At 57.9% G+C, this 18,186-nt stretch overlaps 1 pseudogene; it reads right to left on the bottom strand.

Annotated features, from left to right (window-relative positions):
- Positions 1–5,354: 5,354 nt before the first annotated feature.
- Positions 5,355–5,423, bottom strand: LOC138381128 (U7 small nuclear RNA; annotated as a pseudogene).
- Between the last annotated feature and the right edge of the window lie 12,763 nt (positions 5,424–18,186).

Raw genomic sequence — 18,186 nt, 5'->3', positions numbered from 1 at the left:
AGGGCTGCGACTGAGCCTCTAACCAAGCTGGCCGGGGCTCTCCCGAAGGGGACGCCGTCCACCAGGAGGCACTGCTGTCTGCTGGCCATGTGCCATGATTGTTAGAACAGTGACACCCTCCCCTCCCCGCCCCCCCACCGCCGCACAGGTCCCCACTCCAGTTTATCCCTGTGCTCCCCAGCTGCTGGGACCCTCCTCACAGCCCCAGAAGGGAGGCAGAGCAGCACCAGTGGTCCCCATTTTACAGATGGAGCCACTGAGGCGCAGGAAGGGGGCTTGTCGGAAGCCACGAAGGCAGCAGAGCTACATCTGATCCCCTGATGCTCTCACGAGACCCAGCCTCTGTGACATCGGGGCCAGCACAGGGACAGCCCTGGTGCCGTAAGCCATGTCTTGGTGGCCATCACCCCGTGGGCTCTCACAGGGGCTTTGTGCACGCCCTGCATGACTACACTGCGGCCCTGTGAGGTGACATGGGGACACTGGCGTTCAGGAAGGCCTTGCACGTGCCAGGGCCACACAGCTGCAGAGCAGAAAGTGGTGGGCTGGCGAGAGGGCTCCGGGCAGCCCTGTCTGAGTGTCCTTACGGGCAGGGCAGTGGGGCAAGAGTCTTCGTGTCCACTTGACTTCCTGCCTCTGATGAGCTGACCGGCAGGCTGGCCTTGAACAGGCTGGGTGCTGACCGAGGGGCGTTCCCCCTGCCAGCTTGTGTGTGGGTGAGTGGGGGACAAAGGACGGGCAGTGCCAGCTGCCACAGCAAAGGGCAAAGGGCAAAGGGCAAAGGGCAGGCAGCGGCCCATCCAAGGCCAGTCCTGACGCTGGTCCTGGCCGTTAGGGAGACGAAGCTCAGCGTCTGGTCAGGAGCTGGGCTGCCTGTCTGCAAACCCGGCTCCACCACTCACGGCTGTGAGGCCTCGGGCCGCCTCCCTCAGCCTCTGTGCCTCCACTTTCGGACCCACGAAATGAGAACAGTACTTGCCTTGTGTCTATGACCACTCAGGGCAAGCTCCGGGCACGTCCCCGTGGAATTGGCCAGCCAAATGCTAAGGCTGCATTAACAGAAGCGTGGGGTCTAGAGGAAGGAGGTGATGGGCCTGCTCCGGGCAGGGCAAATGCAGCTGGGACTCAGGGTCAATTGCAGATGCGGCACTTGAGAAGCCAGCGACCTTGGACACTGAGGGAGCGTGAAGCATGTTGTCTAACAGAAAGAACAGGGACCATTCAGTCCCATGTTTCCTGCCGAGTGTCCAACACAGTAAGTGCCACCCGCCATGGCACCTGGGCCAGAAGCCCTGGACACCTATCTTTCTCCCCCTACCCTCCATGCAGAGAGCCGCCCAGCCCTGCGCTATCCAGGCGCTGGGGGCGTGGCCTTTGTCATAGGCCATAATAAAAAGTAGTATGAACAAGACTGGAGCTGCCTGGGCCCTGCCCAGCCTCCTTCGAGGGAGGCCACATCGAGGACTAACTGTGGCCTTGGCCAGGGGACAGCCCCATGTGGGTCGGAGGAGGAGCCCTCAGCCTGGGTGTGGGCCCGGGCTCTGCCTCTCCCAGCTGTGTGACCTTGGGCCAGCGCATGACATCTCTGCGTCGATTTCTCCAACAGGCAGTGGCCCTCCGCTCCTTCGTGGATGGTGGGCGGCGGAGCCATAGGGGTGCCCACTGGAGCCACCTCAGGCCACCACTGCGACCGCCCCGCCGGGGTTACTGACTTTAGGCTCCGCCAGTCCCCAAGATCTGCTCTGTGCAGCCGCCAGCCCTGGCCCACGCGAGGAGGACCCAGAGTCCCCCAGGGGGCGACAGACATTGCACAAACCACCCAAGCGCACCCGGAAAGGGAGGGTGTGGGCCCTGCTGGGCGGGAGGGCTCTCTGCCCAGGTGCTATGGAAGGTAGGCGCATTCCAAAACGCACTTCTACTTTTTCTTTTTTTCTTTTTTTTTCTTTTTCAAACTGTCTTCAGAAGCTAAAGGAATAACTACATGTTATTAAAAAAAAATCCAGGCCGGGCGCGGTGGCTCAAGCCTGTAATCCTAGCACTCTGGGAGGCCGAGGCGGGTGGATCGCTCGAGGTCAGGAGTTCGAGACCAGCCTGAGCAAGAGTGAGACCCCGTCTCTACTAAAAATAGAAAGAAATTATATGGACAACTAAAATATATATATACAAAAAATTAGCCGGGCAAGGTGGTGCATGCCTGTAGTCCCAGCTACTCGGGAGGCTGAGGCAGGAGGATCGCTTGAGCCCAGGAGTTTGAGGTTGCTGTGAGCTAGGCTGACGCCACGGCACTCACTCTAGCCCGGGCAACAGAGTGAGACTCTGTCTCAAAAAAAAAAAAAAAAAAAAATCCAGATAGGAGAGCTGGAGCCAGCACAGAAAGTGAAAGCCCCATAGCCCAGGCCTGGGGATCCACCTCCCAGTGAATTCGAGCCAGTGCTGTTTTTCTGTTCTTTCTTTCCTTTTCTTTTATTTTCTTTCCTTTTGTTTCTTTCTTTCTTTTTTTAGAGACAGGTTCTCGTTCTGTTACCCAGGCTGGAGTGCAGTGGCGTCATCATAGCTCACTGCAGCCTCAAACTTCTGGGCTCGAGCCATCCTCCCACCTCAACCTCTTCAGTAGCTGGGACTACAGGTGTGCGCCACCACATGTGGCTAATTTTTCTGTTTTTTGTAGAGATGGGATCTCACTATGTTGCCCAGGTTGGTCTCGAACCGCTGGCCTCAAATGATCCTCCTGCCTCAGCCTCCCAAAGTGCTGGAATTACAGGCATGAGCTACCATACCTGGGCACATTTTTTTTTCTAATATCGTTTTGCCACTTGCTTCCTCTCCCAGTCACTGTGTCTGGACGCCTTGCCGCTTGGGTGCCTGGGGACCCACTGCCTTCCTGTGCACATTCACCGCATCCCTGGGCTTGGCCAAGCAGTCACGGGGCCAGAGGCTCTGAGCAGGCTGCCTGGGCTCGGCCCTGGCTCAGTCACTTCTAGCTACATGACCTGGATGAATCCCTTAGCCTGCCTGGGCCTCAGTTTCCTCATCTGTAAAATGGAAATTCCATGACCTAACTCCATACGCTTGTTGGGAGGACCCAAGGGTCAACATGCTGTAAAGCTCTGCAGCTGTGCCAGGCAGGCAGGAGGCACTCTGCAAATATGACCATTATGATTTCACTTTGTGATTAAATCGCAGGTACTTGGGGCTGGTCTCCAGTTCATACAGAGAGTGCTCCGGGAAACACCATCTGGGGCCTTCCGTGTTTCAGAGGGGCATATTTCCCGAGGGGAGATCGCTAGGTCAAACCTACTTGGCCGGCTGGGCGTGGTGGCCTGTGATCCCAGCACTCTGGAGGCCGAGGCGGGAGGATCACTCGAGCCCAGCAGTTGGAGGTTGCAGTGACCTAGGCTGACGCCACGGCACTCTAGCCCTGGTGATGGAGTAAGACTCTGTCTCAAAAAAAAAAAAAAAGAAAAGAAAAGAAAAGGGAAAAAAACAAACATACTTGACCTATTTTTAATTTTGACAGCTTTTACCATTTTGGCAGGATTTGGAGTGGCTGAGGAGGGACAGTGGGGTCTCCAGAGAATGGATCCTGACTCAGAAGCCCAGAGCAGACCCTGGAGGCTGGCCCTGCTCCAGAGAAAATGGGCAGCCCTGGCATTTCCCGAAAATGGGCTCATTGGCAAATCTGAACAAAATCAGAAGGCCCCAGATTCTGACCTGGCTCACTCAGTGATCTGTCTGAGCCTGAGTTTCTTCATCTTTAAAATGGGACAGGCCAGTCCTGTACCCAGGACACCCGCGCCTGTACATTCTGGGCTTGGCCCCTGCCAAGGTCTGCTTGGGTTTGCACCAAGCCCAGCTGGTCACCGCAGGCCACGTGGCCCCAGGTAGATGCAGTCTCACCCACTTGGGGAGGGGCGGGTGTGTCTCTGGGGTGTACCTCGTGTGGGGGCGGGACAAGCCCCCTCAGTCCTCCCAGACACCCTGGCCTCCCTCTGCCATCTTGGGTCCTCCAAACCTGCATGGCCCCAGGACAGAGCACCGAGCTACAAAGCTATCAGAGGCCGTCCCCTGCTGCCTCTTCTGCCCATGCCTCCTCGCTGGAAGAGGGGGTGCAGACGGGGCTGCCCCCAGCTCCGGCTCCCACTCCGGCCGGAAGAGGCACTACACGCTGCCCTTCCCACTGAGCTCGTCACGGGCGTCAGAGCCCCCTCCTGGCCCGCCGGAACCACCCTTGAGTTACACACGAGGACACCCCCGCCTGGACAGAGGCAGCAGATGAGAGTTCAGGAGAAGACCTGGAATTTGAAGCCCAGTTCTGCCACGGATGACACCACAGCCAATTGACTCAACCTCTGTGCCTCAGTTTCCCTGTGAACAGGGAGGACAACAGCTCCTTGCGGCAGGTTAAAGAGGTAAGGATTCTGACCGCCCCCGACAGCAGTCACCAGACAGAGGCAGAATTGAAACGCAGAGAGCCCACCCACAGCAGCCTCAGGCCTGCGGGGACTTGTTCCTGCGCCGGCTGTCTGGGGTGGCGCCGGCTCCTGCCCCCACCCACACCCAGGGGCCTAAGCCCTTTCTGGGCTGCTCTCGCAGCACCTGCTGTTGGCCACACTTCCAGCCCCTTTCCAGCCTTTCGTGCCCTGCCCAGGGGCACCATCAACCCTGCAGTCCCCTGGCTGGAAGGGCTGAGAAGGCCACGTGTCCTGGGCCTCAGGGCTCTCACCTGCACAAGATGACCTCTGACCCCCCCCAGATCCTAGGCACAAGTAGGTTAAATTGAGGAATGGGAGGCTCCCTCGAAAGCAGGGTCTAACACCTGTCATACCTGATTATTTTGGGAAAGGAAGCTGTTGATTACTGCCAGGTATTCATTCATTCATTCCAGGGTGCACCTCCTGTGCAAGGGCCTGTGCTGGGCAATGGGACCGAGAAATGACCCAGACACTACCCTGGCCCACCTGCAGCCCCCAGCCTGGCTGGGGAGTATAGTATCTATGTCTGCACGACAAAGTACCCCAAGGCCTGCCACGGGGACTCCAGAGGGCACAGCGTGAAGCAGGGTCCGGTGGCTGAGGGAAGACTCTGGCTCCAGGAGAGGGGGGACGTCTGCCCCACACAGCTGCCCCAGGAAGACATGGCCCTGCGGGCGCTGGCACGTGCAGGGCAGGGGACTGCCTGAGGCCGTACAGGGTGTACAGCGAGGGGCCTGACACACCTCTGGGCTCAGCACAGTCATGCTCTCTGCCAGCTGCCCCCCGCCCCATGTGCCGTCTCCAGCTCACCCTACTACTCTGGCCACTGCCCTCAGGTGTCTGTTTGTTCTTCTATTTTTTAATTTTTTTTTTTTTTTGGTGGGCGGCATCTTCTGGTTGCCAGAGGACCAGAATACTTGCTAGACAAATTCTAAAAGAGCTGTAACACTTCGGGTGCCTGTTTGTACTGGCAATAGGCCTGGGACAGCCCGCCCACCCAGCCATCCCCCACTCTGACAATGGAACCCGGAAGAGAGGGCACAGCCAGGCCAGCTCATGGCAGGGCCCCCAGCTGGGTTTCACGAGCCCTGGGCAACAGCAGCAAACACACACCATGTCCAGCTCAGTTCTTCCCGCCTGGCCCCTCTCTGTCCTGACCAGGTGGCCAGGACCACTCCCTTGGCTTTTGGGGCAATCCCCAAGCACAGGCCCTTTCAGCTCTATTTTTTTTTTTTTTTTTTTGAGACAGGGTCTCCCGTGGCGCCATCGTAGCTCACTGCAGCCACAAACCCCTGGGCTCAAGCCATCCTCTTGCCTCAGCCTACGCAGTAACTGTGACTGCAGGCATGCGCCACCATGCCCGGCTAATTTTTCTATTTTTAGTAGAGACGGGGTCTCACTCTTGCTCAGGCTGGTCTCGAACTCCTGACCTCAAGCAGTCCTCCCATCTAGGCCTCCCAGAGTGCTAGGATTACAGGTGTGAGCCACCGCGCACGGCCTCAGGCTCTGTTTTTATTCAAGCATGAGCCGTGTGTCTATTTATATTACCCCCCATCTTGAATTTCTGGTCATCTCATAATCTCCCTCAGGCCTCTTGTTCCCCTCGAAAGCCAGCACTGAGCATGCTCTCAATGGCCTCAGCAAGCCAGGAGTCCACAACTCACCAGAATGGTGGCCCTGGGGGACTGTAAAAGTTCCCAACCAATGGAAATGCAAGAAGCCCAAGCAACATGGTGCCAACTGTGGGGTTGACTAAATTCAAGGGACAGAAAAGAAATTTGGTCCCAATGGACTTGTGAGGGTGTCCCTAGGGGGTCCCAGGCCCTTCACCCTCTGAGGCCCAGAGGGGACTCGCTGGGGAGGTGGGGTTGCTCCCACTGAGCGGAGAGGCTGGAGATAAATCCCGACAGCAACGTTTATTCACAGCAAGAGACCTGTCGGCAGTTGTTACTGAGAGCCAAGTGTCCAACCAACAGCTCGGTCCCCAGCCCCTGACCACAAAGCCACCCAACCTGTTTGCTGCCGTCTTCAGCCATTTGGGACACCTGCCAGCTGGGGCCAGGACTTCCCCACTGATGCAGTTGGAGATGCCCTCAGGAAACCTTCAGTACTTCAGCTGATTAACTAAGTCAGCTCTTCTCTATCCTTCGGGCACTGGCTTGGGGCACTGGCGACAAGCTGTCTTGCGGTGGGAAGAGCCTGGCTTGGTGAGGCCCCTAGAACCCTCCGCAGCCCATTTCATGGATGACTAACCTGAGGCAAAGAAGGCTCCTGGGGTCACAGGCAAGGAGGGGACGGAGCTGAGATTTTTTTTTTTTCTTTTTGATCCCACCCCAGCCCCTTTTTTTTTCTAGTTTTTTAGTAGAGACGGGTGTCTCAGTTCTTGCTCAGGCTGGTCTCGAACACTTGAGCTCAAGCGATCCTTGAGCTGAGCTTTAAAAGCAAAACTGTTGGAGTGGGAGCTTCCCAAACCTGTCCTTGTTAATGGTCTCAACCCACCATCCCCAAACCCATCTAAGAACCACTGAGAGGCTGGCTTAAATGCAGTTTCACTCCCACCTGCTCCCTGCGTCTGATGCCTTAGGTCTGGCGCAGGGCCTGGGAATCTGTCTTTTTAGCCGTTCCCTAGGAGGTGACTCAGCCACACAGGGATGTACAGGTGAACTCCAAGTCCCGAGGTCTGGAGAGGGGAAACGTGTGGCCCAGGACACTCAGCAGGGCTGGCCAGAGTCTGGGGTCCCCTCACCGTGGCTGGGCTGAGGCTACCTGAACGCCCCATGCTCAGGTTGGGAGGCGACCCCTGCTTTTGAGTCCAAGCTGATGGGACAAGGCCTGGCTCTGCACAGCCCCCCACCCCCAAGGAGAGCCCAGCCCCATTCCTGCATCTCCCCAGCTCCTTCTCACCAGGGCCAATGGCAGCTCAACAGGGAGGAACTGTTCTGACATTTTTAATTCTTTTTTTTTTTTTTGAGACACAGTCTCACTCTATCGCCCGGGGTTGAATGCCGTGGCGTCAGCCTAGCTCAGAGCAACCTCAAACTCCTGGACTCAAGCGATCCTTCTGCCTCAGCCTCCCGAGTAGCTGGGACTACAGGCATGCGCCACCATGCCCGGCTGATTTTTTTCTATATATTTTTAGTTGTCCAGCTAATTTCTTTCTATGTTTAGTAGAGACGGGGTCTCGCTCTTGCTCAGGCTGGTCTCGAACTCCTGAGCTCAAGTGATCCTCCCGCCTCGGTCCCCCAGAGTGCTAGGATTACAGTTGTGAGCCACTGCGCCCGCCCTGGTGTTTTTAATTCTAAAAATACATTTTGGAAAAGCTGGAACCCAAACGAAGCCATTGCCAGAACCTGCTGCCACCCCCAGCACCCCGACCCCAGAACCCAGCACCTCCCTCGGCCAGGCCCTCTCTGGCGCTGGCGAAGGGGACAAAGGCTCTGCCCTGGTGGAACCCACCTTCTAGCGGGAGACAGGTGTGAACACAGAGAAACGAACAATGGTGATGCTGCAGCTTCTGCGCTCTAGAGGGCGCTCTTAGTCCATTCAGGCTGCTATGACAAAACGCCATACACTTGGCAGCTTATGAACAGAAATTTATTTCTCCCAACTTTGGAGGTTGGAAAGTGCAAGATGAAGGTGCTAGCATACCCAGGGGCTGCGGACGGCCCCTTCTCGCTGTCCGCACGTGGTGGAAGGGGTGAGGGAGGTCTCGGGGGTCTCCTATAAGGCCACTAATTCCATTCCCTCATGACCCAGTCGCCTCCCCAAGGCCCTACCTCCTGATGCCATCACCTTGGGGTTAAGACTTCAATCTAGGAATTCCGGGGGGACACAGACATTTAGAGCCGGCAGAGGGTCAGGCAAGCCCCTCCTGAGGGGGTGCGAACTGAGCAGGGCTCGGGTCCTGGAGATGACCCGGAGGTGACCCACGCAACGCTGGGTGGAAGCCCCCCAAGGCAGGAGGAGCCGAGAGCACAAAGGCCCTGAGGTAGGAAGGAGCTTGGAGGCCAGAGGCGGCGAAAGGTGAGAGGTAAGAAGTGAGGCTGCAGCTAGGTCACCTTGGGCCTCAAAGGGCACGGCACTGAGCGTGGGTTTTAGTCCACGTGAGACAGGAGACAGGTGACAGCTCACCCTTCCCGTGAATCTTTGCCCAGGACTCATGCAACCTGCTCAGGCGGCTCCGGTCCGGGTCAGCACCTGCGCTGTGCCCAGCCCCCACCCTGTGCGTGCTCCCGCACAGCGTTCCTGCCTGCAAGGTCTACACTGCTGGTGCCTCAGCCTCTCCCCCAACCCGCCCTGTGACGCCCCAAGTGCCAGCCTCCCTTCCCAGCCCAGACCCAAAAAGCTCCTACTAGGGCACCTACAGCTTCTGTCACTCAACTCAACAAATTCCAGGGTGGGGAGAAGAGGCGACTTCCTTTCCCTTTTGCTGCTGGTGTTTCTGGTTTTCCCACACTGAACCTGTCCTGTGTAAGACAGTATAAAAACTGTACACAATAAAAACTCCAACACACACCTCTCAGCCAACTGGCTTCAACCCCGGACCCGTGACAGTTCCTGCCCCCTTAAAGGCTGGGGTCCTTGGGGCCAGACAGAGCCTGCCAGGGTGGCCTCCCCAGGCATGGGGCGGTCCAGGGCTCCGTGGAACACAGGGAGTTTGAGAAAGCACATTCTGTACTGTAATTTTATCCTCCGGAAATGAAACAGAACAAAAGACACTGAATCCCACTGCTCCAAGATGTGGGCATCGCGTACTCTTGTACTTGGCACAAAGATTTCTTTATCTTCCTTTCTGGTCTCTTCCCAACTGCCACCGAAGCCCTGCCATGGAGGTCAGGATGTACTTTTATTGTACGTATGTATTTATTTGGTAGCAACAGGGGTCCACTGTGTGCTTCTGGCTGGAGACAGCCCCCTGGCTCCCACGTCCTGAGGCTCCTGTGGCAGGCCACTTCAGGGGGACCTCCCCAGAGCCCAGCCCTCTACAGTTCCACATATACTGACAGCAGGCCCCAGCCTGAACACCGGCTCCCGGAGACTGGCTCCCCTTCAAAGCTGTCCCTGCCAAGTGCACAGCTTGGAGGAGTGCCCACACTCCCTTCCTCCCTGCCCCCCAGGGCCCCACTGTGGCCTTCACCGGGCCCCCATCAGCTCTCACCGGGATCCCTGCAGTCTGCCCAAACAGCCCTTCTCGCAAGGAGGTTTCTAAAGCTCAATTATGCAGTGCCTACTGTTTACCAGGCTGCCAGGCCCCTTCCCAAGGACCCCCAGGGAGTCAGTGCAACCTGCCCCAAGCATGACATCAACTTAAACGCATGTGTGTTCTCTTAAAAGCAAAGCAAGTCATTCTTGTCTCTTTATCAATTTTTCCATAATAATTTTCTGACTTACTGCCCCATTAAAGTACTTGATTTTCCTCCCAAACCTCCAGAAACAGGGATGAATGCTGCAGGGATCTGCACTTTACCTCTTGAGTCCTCAGATAGTCCAGGGACACCCCGCTCCTAAGGGCAAGTGACCTGATGTAGGCTGTCCGGTTTAATTGCCATGTCCTCAGGAGGCCTCCAGATACCTGAGTATCCACACAGCCAACTCCTGGGGCCCACGTGCCACTGCTTTTCTGGCCCATGGGCCACTCTCCCCGCAACACCTGCCTCACTGGAGCATCCAGCTGGGTCAGAGAGGCTGGCGACATTCAAACCCAGGCCTCCAGACCCCTAGTTCAGGGCCCACCAGCCATCACAAGCACTGGACTAGGAGTCAGCAGACCTGGGGTTTGGGTCTCTGCTTAACGAATGGTCTGTTTAGATTCTAAGAGTAAAAGGAGCCCCCACATGAGCGCTGGGGTCCCCTGTATCACCAGGCTTCACTACTGACAAACACCAACACATACCCCCCCCCCCCCCCCCCGCCCCGGACCAAACACACAGAACCTCTAAAACCTGTCCCTCCATGAAATGCATAGCCATTGCAAGCCCCGTCCTGATTTTAGAAACCGTAACATCTGAATAAAAGAACTGTGTGATCTGGAACCTGGAAACGTGGCCGAGTGTGGCCTTGACTCCAGACCCTAAAGAAGGAAGTTGGGCCTGGCCTATGGCTGTGACTCTGGCCGCGAAGGAGAAAGTGCCCAGCCCGGCCCGGCCATAAGGCTCCCAGGCTCTGGGCCTCAGAGGCGCTGATGAAAGGGGGGAGGGGGAGTTGCCAACTGGGACCCGCTCGAGGGAACAGGGGATCCCCTGAAATAGCGAATGTCAGGGACTCCAGACTCGGCTCTCACATATCCCTGGCCGCGTGGATACCCAAGGGGACCCAGAGGCAAGCCCTCTCCGACTCCGGCGTTTTTGCACACTCCCTCGCCTCCGCCTGGTTTGCCCTCCCGGGAGGCCGGAGGATGCAGCCCGAGGCCCCCTCTCCGAGTCACGAGCGGCCCGACGTCCGCCCCCTGCGGGCACACGAGGGATGCGCCCGGATCCGGCAGGCTCTGTCCTGCAGCTCTCTTCCAGTCCTAGAACCTCCCTCGCTCCACAAGCTTCTGCGGCTCCCGCAACTCCGCAAGCCACGGGAAGGTGCGGTCGCCCGAGGGCCTGGCCAAGCCCTACGCCCCGCTTCCGTGTTAAAAAGTTCGCTCCCCTCTGCCCCAAATCCAGCCTCGGGCCCCACCGGAAGCCCGGGCAGGCTCGGACCCTCAGAACCCCGCGGTGGGCCAGGAGACTGCAAGTCCCCGAGGCCACCGCCAGGCGGGCGCGCAGGCCAGACGGCCGAGGGCCCCCGAGGGGGCTACTCGCCGCCAGAGGCGTTTCACAATTAGTTGTGTCTGAGCCTGCAGACCCTGGGGGTCCCGGCACTCCCGTCCGTCATCGCCGCAGCGTCCCCATTACACGGACTAGGGCGCTGAGGCTCAGCGGCGGAGTCAGGATCCGAACCCAGGTCCGAGGTTGCCGGGCCCAGTCCAGAGCGGGCGCCGCCCCCGCACAGCACGCTCGGGAGGCCGCCTGGCCAGCGCAGGCCGCGGTCGGGTCTCGGGGTCCCGCGAAACCCTCCCGGCCACCCCGCGAGCCGCGCGGCGCCTCCTCTCCCGCCGGGCGGCGCGGGCGGGCGCAGCAAGCATACTCTTTGTTTCGGCCTCCCGCGCCCCGCCCGCCCGCACGTCCGCCCCCCGGCCCGCCTGGCCAATCCGGCGCGGCGGCGGCGCGCAGGGGCCGGGTGTCGCCCGCGCCGCGCCCGCCCATTGGCCGCGCTCTGCGTCCCGGAGCCCGGCCGGACGGGGCGGGGCGGGGCGGGGCAGGCGGCCCGAAGTGAGAGACCGCGGGCGGCTAGCGGGCGCACGGCCCGAGGGCGAGCGAGCCGGCCAGCGAGGGACGAGCGCGGGCGAGCAGTCGCGCTCCGAGCCGCCGTCCCCGACCCCGCGCGCGCCTGGGGCTCCGCGCCAGGCGGCGGCGGCCAGGCCGAGCCCAGCACAGGCTGCCGGCTGGGGGTCCCCGACGGCGCCCAGCCCGGCGAGGGGCCGGAGAGAAGGACGAGCAGGGAGGGCGGCCTCGCCGGGGGCCCGGCAATGGCGCTCGACTTCCTGGCTGGATGCGCTGGGGGTAAGGAGGCAGGCGGCTCTGCCCGGGCGCCCGATCTCGGGGGTCCGCGCCAGGCGTCTGGGGTGGGAGCCAGCTCGGCTCGCCCTCAGGCTGAGGTCTCTCGTGGGCGTTAATCGACTTCAAGCCCGGGGGGAGCCTAGCGCACCCGTGCGCGGGGCCAGGTGTCTTCTTATCCCTTCGGACACGCGCGGGCGAGGGGTCTGGAGCCCTGGGGGCAGCACTGGGGCTTGGCGGAGGCAGGGACTGCCCGGAGGATGCTCCGCTGTTCCCTGCGCTCTCCCCACCCAAGGCCAGCGGACGCCGAGATCCTGGGCGCATCCCCTCCCCTCCCCCATCTCCATCCGGAGCCCAGAGGGAGCAGGGTCCCCTCTCCCGGCCATGAATTTGGGGGCTGATTCCACCCTGTCCCCTGCAGCCGTCTGGACGGGGTTGGGGCCATCGGGCGACCTCCTAGCAGGCTGGCCTTGGTGGGCACTGAACGGCTTTGGCCAGACCCCGGCCGAGTCACGCTCTGACTTGGCGGCCCCTCCTTACAGGTCAGTGAGCGGCTGGGGGCGGCTATCCCCCGGGCGCTGGGTGGGCCTGACGGGCCGGGACAGCCAGTGTGGCCACCTTCACCGAGGCCGAGCCTCTGCACAGGGCGCTGGGTGCCCCCGGAGGCCTGGGTGGTGTGCACCAGGCTCTGCCTGTGACTCGGGGGTGGGCGCTGGGCCCGGCGCTTCCCTGTTTGGCCTTTCGTGTCTCTGCTTTGGCTTTGAGGGTTAATGTATTCAACAGGTATTAATCGGGAGCCTGGTTTAGCCGTCAGGACTGTGGGTGAGCAGACGCGCCTCGCGGGCAAGGGGCTGGCTGGTTAGCCCGCGGTCCAGTCCGGCCCTCTCTGTCGTCGGTGGCTTCTCTCCTCGGCCACCTGCCCTTGTTCTCCGCTCTTCCTCTGCTTGGGTTTGGCTCTTAAAGAGCCTCAGCCACCGGCCCGCGGTGGGAGCCCTGGAGGAGAGTGACTGTGACTCGCTAAGTGTTCAAGCCTGTGGAGCCGAGTTGGCTTCCTCCAGACTGGTCGAGGAGGGAGTGTGGCCAGGGAAGTGATGTGATTTAAGAACGTCGCAGCCTGTCGCCCAATCAGATCTCTGGAAGCTGCGGGAGGGGAAGCCCAGAGTTTGCTGCAGATCAGATCCGTGGGTTTCTTCCCACCTCCAGCTCCACCGCGTGGGGGGCCGTCTGCGGGCCAGTGCCCCCTTCCAACCGCTTGGGGAGTGTGGATTCTTTCCCCAGAGGGGCAGGTTTCCTCTAATTGCACCGCAGTCAGTACCTGTCCTGGGAACCGCGGGGTTAGGGGGAGGAGTACTCCTAAGAGCAGGCCTGCTTGGAGACCCCGCCCTGTCCCCAGACAGTCTCTCCTCTGAACTCCAGCTCACCGAGGCACCCCTGCCTGAAACATCCTTCTGCCCATCCTCACGGGCCCACCTGGGAGAGGTCATGTCCATGCCCCCTGCCCCCTGCCCCAGGTTTGGGGACCTGGTCTGAGACCAGCACCCTACTGAGCTGTCCAGTGTACAGGCTTAGGCATAGGCCACGCCCCAGGCCCTGGTCCTCCTTCAAGGCCAGACACTTGGTGCCCGCGTGCCTCACTGCTCTGTAAGGGTAGGCCTGAGCCTCCGTGATGCATAAGGATAAAAGTCACCTGGTGGTCCGGCGGTGGCTCACTCTTGTAATCCTAGCACTCTGGGAGGCCCAGGCGGGAGGATTGCTTGAGCTCAGGAGTTCAAGACCAGCCTGAGCAAAAGCAAGACCCCGTCTCTACTAAAAATAGAAAGAAATTAGCCAAACAACTAAAAATAGAAAAAATTAGTTGGGCATGGTGGTGCATGCCTGTAGTCCCAGCTGCCCAAGAGGCTGAGGCAGAAGGATTGCTTGAGCCCAGGAGCCTGAGGTTGCTGTGAGCTAGGCTGACGCCACAACACTCTAGCCCAGGCAAGAGAGTGAGACTCTGTCTCAAAACAAAAAAAAAGAAGTCACCTGGGGACCCACTCCTTGTCTCATGTGACTGAGGAGAAACCCAGACCCAGGGAGGAAGAGGAACTGCATGTTCCTCTAACAGGGCAGGGACTGCAGTCCCCTTCCTCCTACCCCAGGCTCCAGGATGCTGGGGTCTCACCCTTAGGACAGTGATCTTATTGTGTCCCAGGCTCCAGAGCCCTGGCATGCAGTCTGGTCTACTACCCCTCCTTCCTACCTGGCCCCCACAGGCTCCTGCTGGTTCCTTCTGGTTTGGGCCCCCCCCAGCCCAGCGGTTTAGGACAGGCTGATGGCAGTGCTAGGTGGCTCTTGATTCAGATTCCTGGGAGGGAGATGCTCCATCCCCCAGACTGGCCTAATGTGGGTCGTGTGTTTAACCTTCTCTGGGGAGGCAGAGCAGGCATTTTGCCTGACAGCATCCCTGAGGCTTTGCGGGTGGAAGGGTTGGACTGCTTCCCCCGACTCGTGGACCCTGCCGTGGGGCAGGGAGAGAAGTCCAGCTGGGGCCAGCCCCTGCACGGGGAGGACAGGTCTGCCATCCTGCTGCCTCTTGCCACCACCTCTGCTGCCAGGTGCCAGGGACAGTGGTCCCCTCCAGCCCCAGAGGATCACGGGGTGGGGGTCGCCCCTGCGAGTCCAGCTTATGTGGGGCAGTGGCTTTGGAATTGGGAGACAACGTCTGCTTCTGCCAGTGTGATGCAGGCTTCCGTGTCCTCTCAGGGAGACGGTGGGGCAGGGCTTCCTGGAGCTTGGAGGCCCCATGGGGGCAGGCTCCGCAGCCTACTCTGCCTGCGGATGGGCTGTTCTGGGTGAGGGGGACCAAGCCCCTTGAGGGAGCACTGAAACAAGTTGGGAGAAGGGGGAGTGTGAGTGCCTGCTTTTGGAGCCTTCCAGTGGGGCCTCCCTGCTGGCCTCCCAACAGTGGCGGGTGGGACAAGGGGCTTTCTCTCTCCCCCCTCCCATCAGAGGCTGCTGAGAGCTCCTGCTGCTGGCAGGTCCGGGGCCAGAGGCATGGCCCACAGGAAGGAGACCCCAGCTGGGCCTGGCTGCAGGGAGGCATGGAGGGCCGAGAGGGGCCCCCAGCTGGAGGGAGAAAAGAGGCCAAGTGGCACACCCTGGGCAAATGTTAGGTTTCCAAAACCCAAGAAGATCCAGATACCATCTAAGAAAAAGGGTTCTAGAACTAGGCATTTAGAAAATTCAAAACATGATGGCTCTCAAAGGGAAGAAACAGAGTGTGTCCCAGAAGACCAGAAACACAGATGGAAATCACAAAGGAAAAGATAGGCTTGGTGGACGTCTTCTCATCCACCTGCGGGTGATCGGAGTTCCGGAAGGAGAAGAGGGAGCAGGTCTGGAGATGATGAATAGTTAATAGTGGAAATTTTCCCTGATCAGAGAGGACAGGAGGCTGCAGGGTGAAAGAGCTGGTAGAGTTCCCGGCAGGGTTGCTTTAAAGAAAAAGACACACCCGTGGCATCTCCTGGTGTGACATTCCTGAAATCCACAGGTAAAATCTCAGAGGCTTCCTGACAGAATACATAAATTATTGACAAGGGAGAAAAACACATTGGTGGCGGATTTCTTATCCGCAGCCCTGGAAGCCAGAAGACTCTGGGGACCGTAGACCTTTGCTGGCCTGGCCCGGGAATGCCACCAGAGCACTAATGTTGTTCCCTTACAGTACTAAGAAATGTATCTTGCAGATGAGCAAGAATTCAGAGGATATTTCCCCATGTGTTATACCTAAGGTCAATAATCAGGAAAGCGCCAGGTAAATGGCCGTTGATCAGAGTAGAGACCCCAAATGGGAGGAGAGGGAATAGCTGTGAACTCTTGAGTCTCAGGGTTTCTAGGCAAATGTCAGTGGAAGGTGGCGGGAATGGGAGCTTTTGGGGAGGCTTGGGGCAGAAAGGGGCGCGGAGAGTCCTAGGGCGTGGGTGGCAGGTGCTTACTCTGTTTCTGTGTAGTGCGTGTTAGAAACAAGAAGTAACCCTTTGCTGAACTTACAGATTAACAATCAGAAAGGGGATAAATAGTAATTTGCCCAAACCATCAAAAATGTGGAAAGGAAAAGTAGTAACACAAATCATTCGCATAAAATAAGGTGGCGTAATGTCAGATCCCTCCGTTATTTCAGCGAAATCTGAGACTGCTTCAGGCTGGGTTAGAAAACAAAATCCAGATATAGGCCGGGCGCGGTGGCTCACGCCTGTAATCCTAGCACTCTGGGAGGCCGAGGTGGGCGGATCGTTTGAGCTCAGGAGTTTGAGACCAGCCTGAGCAAGAGCGAGACCCCATCTCTACTAAAAATAGAAAGAAATTATATGGACAGCTAAAAATATATATAGAAAAAATTAGCCGGGCATGGTGGTACATGCCTGTAGTCCCAGCTACTCGGGAGGCTGAGGCAGTAGGATCGCTTGAGCTCAGGAGTTTGAGGTTGCTGTGAGCTAGGCTGACGCCACGGCACTCACTCTAGCCTGGGCAACAGAGTGAGACTCTGTCTCCAAAAAAAAAAAAAAAAAAAAAAAATCCAGATATAGTTGTTTGCAAAAAACATCTAAAACAAAATAGTAAGAAAAGGTTCAAAATTAATAGCTGGACAAAACTATATGGTATTAGAAGTATCTGTGAAAAATTAAAAAAAAAAAGAGTTGGGTAAAACTATACCAGCCCCCTGTAACCTGAAAGAAAGCAGGGATTGGCAAAGTTAATTCAAAGTGGATTGTAAGGTCCAAACATTTAACAGCATGAAGAAGATGTTATATAAAGATCAGAAGGATAATTTGTGAAGAAGATGCATAGTAACTCCCACTAACCTTTGGGCATCCACTCGTGTGACACCTGAGTCTAGCAGGGAAGGAGAGAGGTGAGCAGTTGCCCACGAGGGCGCCAGGGCCAGAAGGTCTAGGTTTGAATCCCTTCTCCAACTGCCTCTTAGCTGTGTGACGTGAAAACATGACTTCTCCGTGCCTTGCTTTGTTCATCTGTAAAATGGGTTAATAGTCCTTTTCTAGGTATATAAGTGGAAGAGTTAGTATGTATACAAAACTAAGAACGGTAACCAGCAGATTGTAATATTACTGTTTGTTATTCAACAAATGTGGGCTGTTTTTATTATACAGAAACAGTATTAGCAATAAAAGGAGAACTTTAACAGACATACTTGTAAAACTCTGGGGGGAGGAGTGTGGGAGTCAGTGTCAGTTATTTGACCTCCCTGAGCCTCAGTTTCTCCTTCTGTGATGTAGGTAACAAGGCTGCCTTACTCACAGTGGTGCTGGTGACATTCACAGACGTGTTTACAGCCTGCTCAGCACGCAGGACTCTGAGAAGTGTTTGTGAGCCATTTTGGAGGGGTAACCTTTGTCCTTTGATGGGGTCTGGATTTTTGTATGGCCTGAATTGAAAACTAACCAAGCATGACCGCAGAGTCACACGGTGTCTCCCTAGGCTGCGGTGGCTTCTGTGAGGGGAGGGGAGGGGAGTGGAGCAGAGGTGTTAGCTAGTGCATCAGGACCTGGGGTCATCGTTTCCAAGGGGGGCCGTTACCCCATTTAATCTCCAGGCTCCCCTGGGAGAGGGAGGTAACCCTTGACAGGTGAAGAGAGTGAGGCTCAGCCGGGAGTGTCTGGGGGCTTGCCTGGCTCCTAAGTGGCAGAAGGAACATTCAAGTCTGAGTGAGGGTCTGACCCCAAAGTCCAACATCCTTAAAGCCTCCTGCTCATACTAGAAGGTGTTTAGAGCAATGGGACAGCCCAGAAATAGTGTGTGCAACCTCTCAGGGGAAACTCTTGTGGTCAGCCGCCAGACCAGTCCACTGTAGTTGGCAGCAGTCGAGGGATGGGACACCAGCTTTGAGTGGAACATGCCGGCTTGACCTCGGGATGTCTCTCTCTGTCTCTCACACCCCCCACTGGACGTGAGGATTATGGGAGCTCGTGGGATGTGCCCGGTGCCCAGCAGGGGCTTGGTCAGTGTCCCTTTCCCCTCCAGCAGCCCCTGCCCAGTCCTCCCCGCCAGAACCCCGTCCTACCCCAGTGCCCTACGCTGCAAGTTTCTGAGGCATTTGGGTCACATGTTCCCCTTTCCTCCTCCAGGTGTGG

The sequence above is a fragment of the Eulemur rufifrons genome, chromosome 2 (assembly GCF_041146395.1).
Source record: "Eulemur rufifrons isolate Redbay chromosome 2, OSU_ERuf_1, whole genome shotgun sequence".
In the NCBI taxonomy this organism is placed as follows: domain Eukaryota; kingdom Metazoa; phylum Chordata; class Mammalia; order Primates; family Lemuridae; genus Eulemur; species Eulemur rufifrons.
The sequence above is the reverse complement of the archived record's forward strand: the minus strand, read 5'-3'. Positions and strand labels throughout refer to the sequence as shown.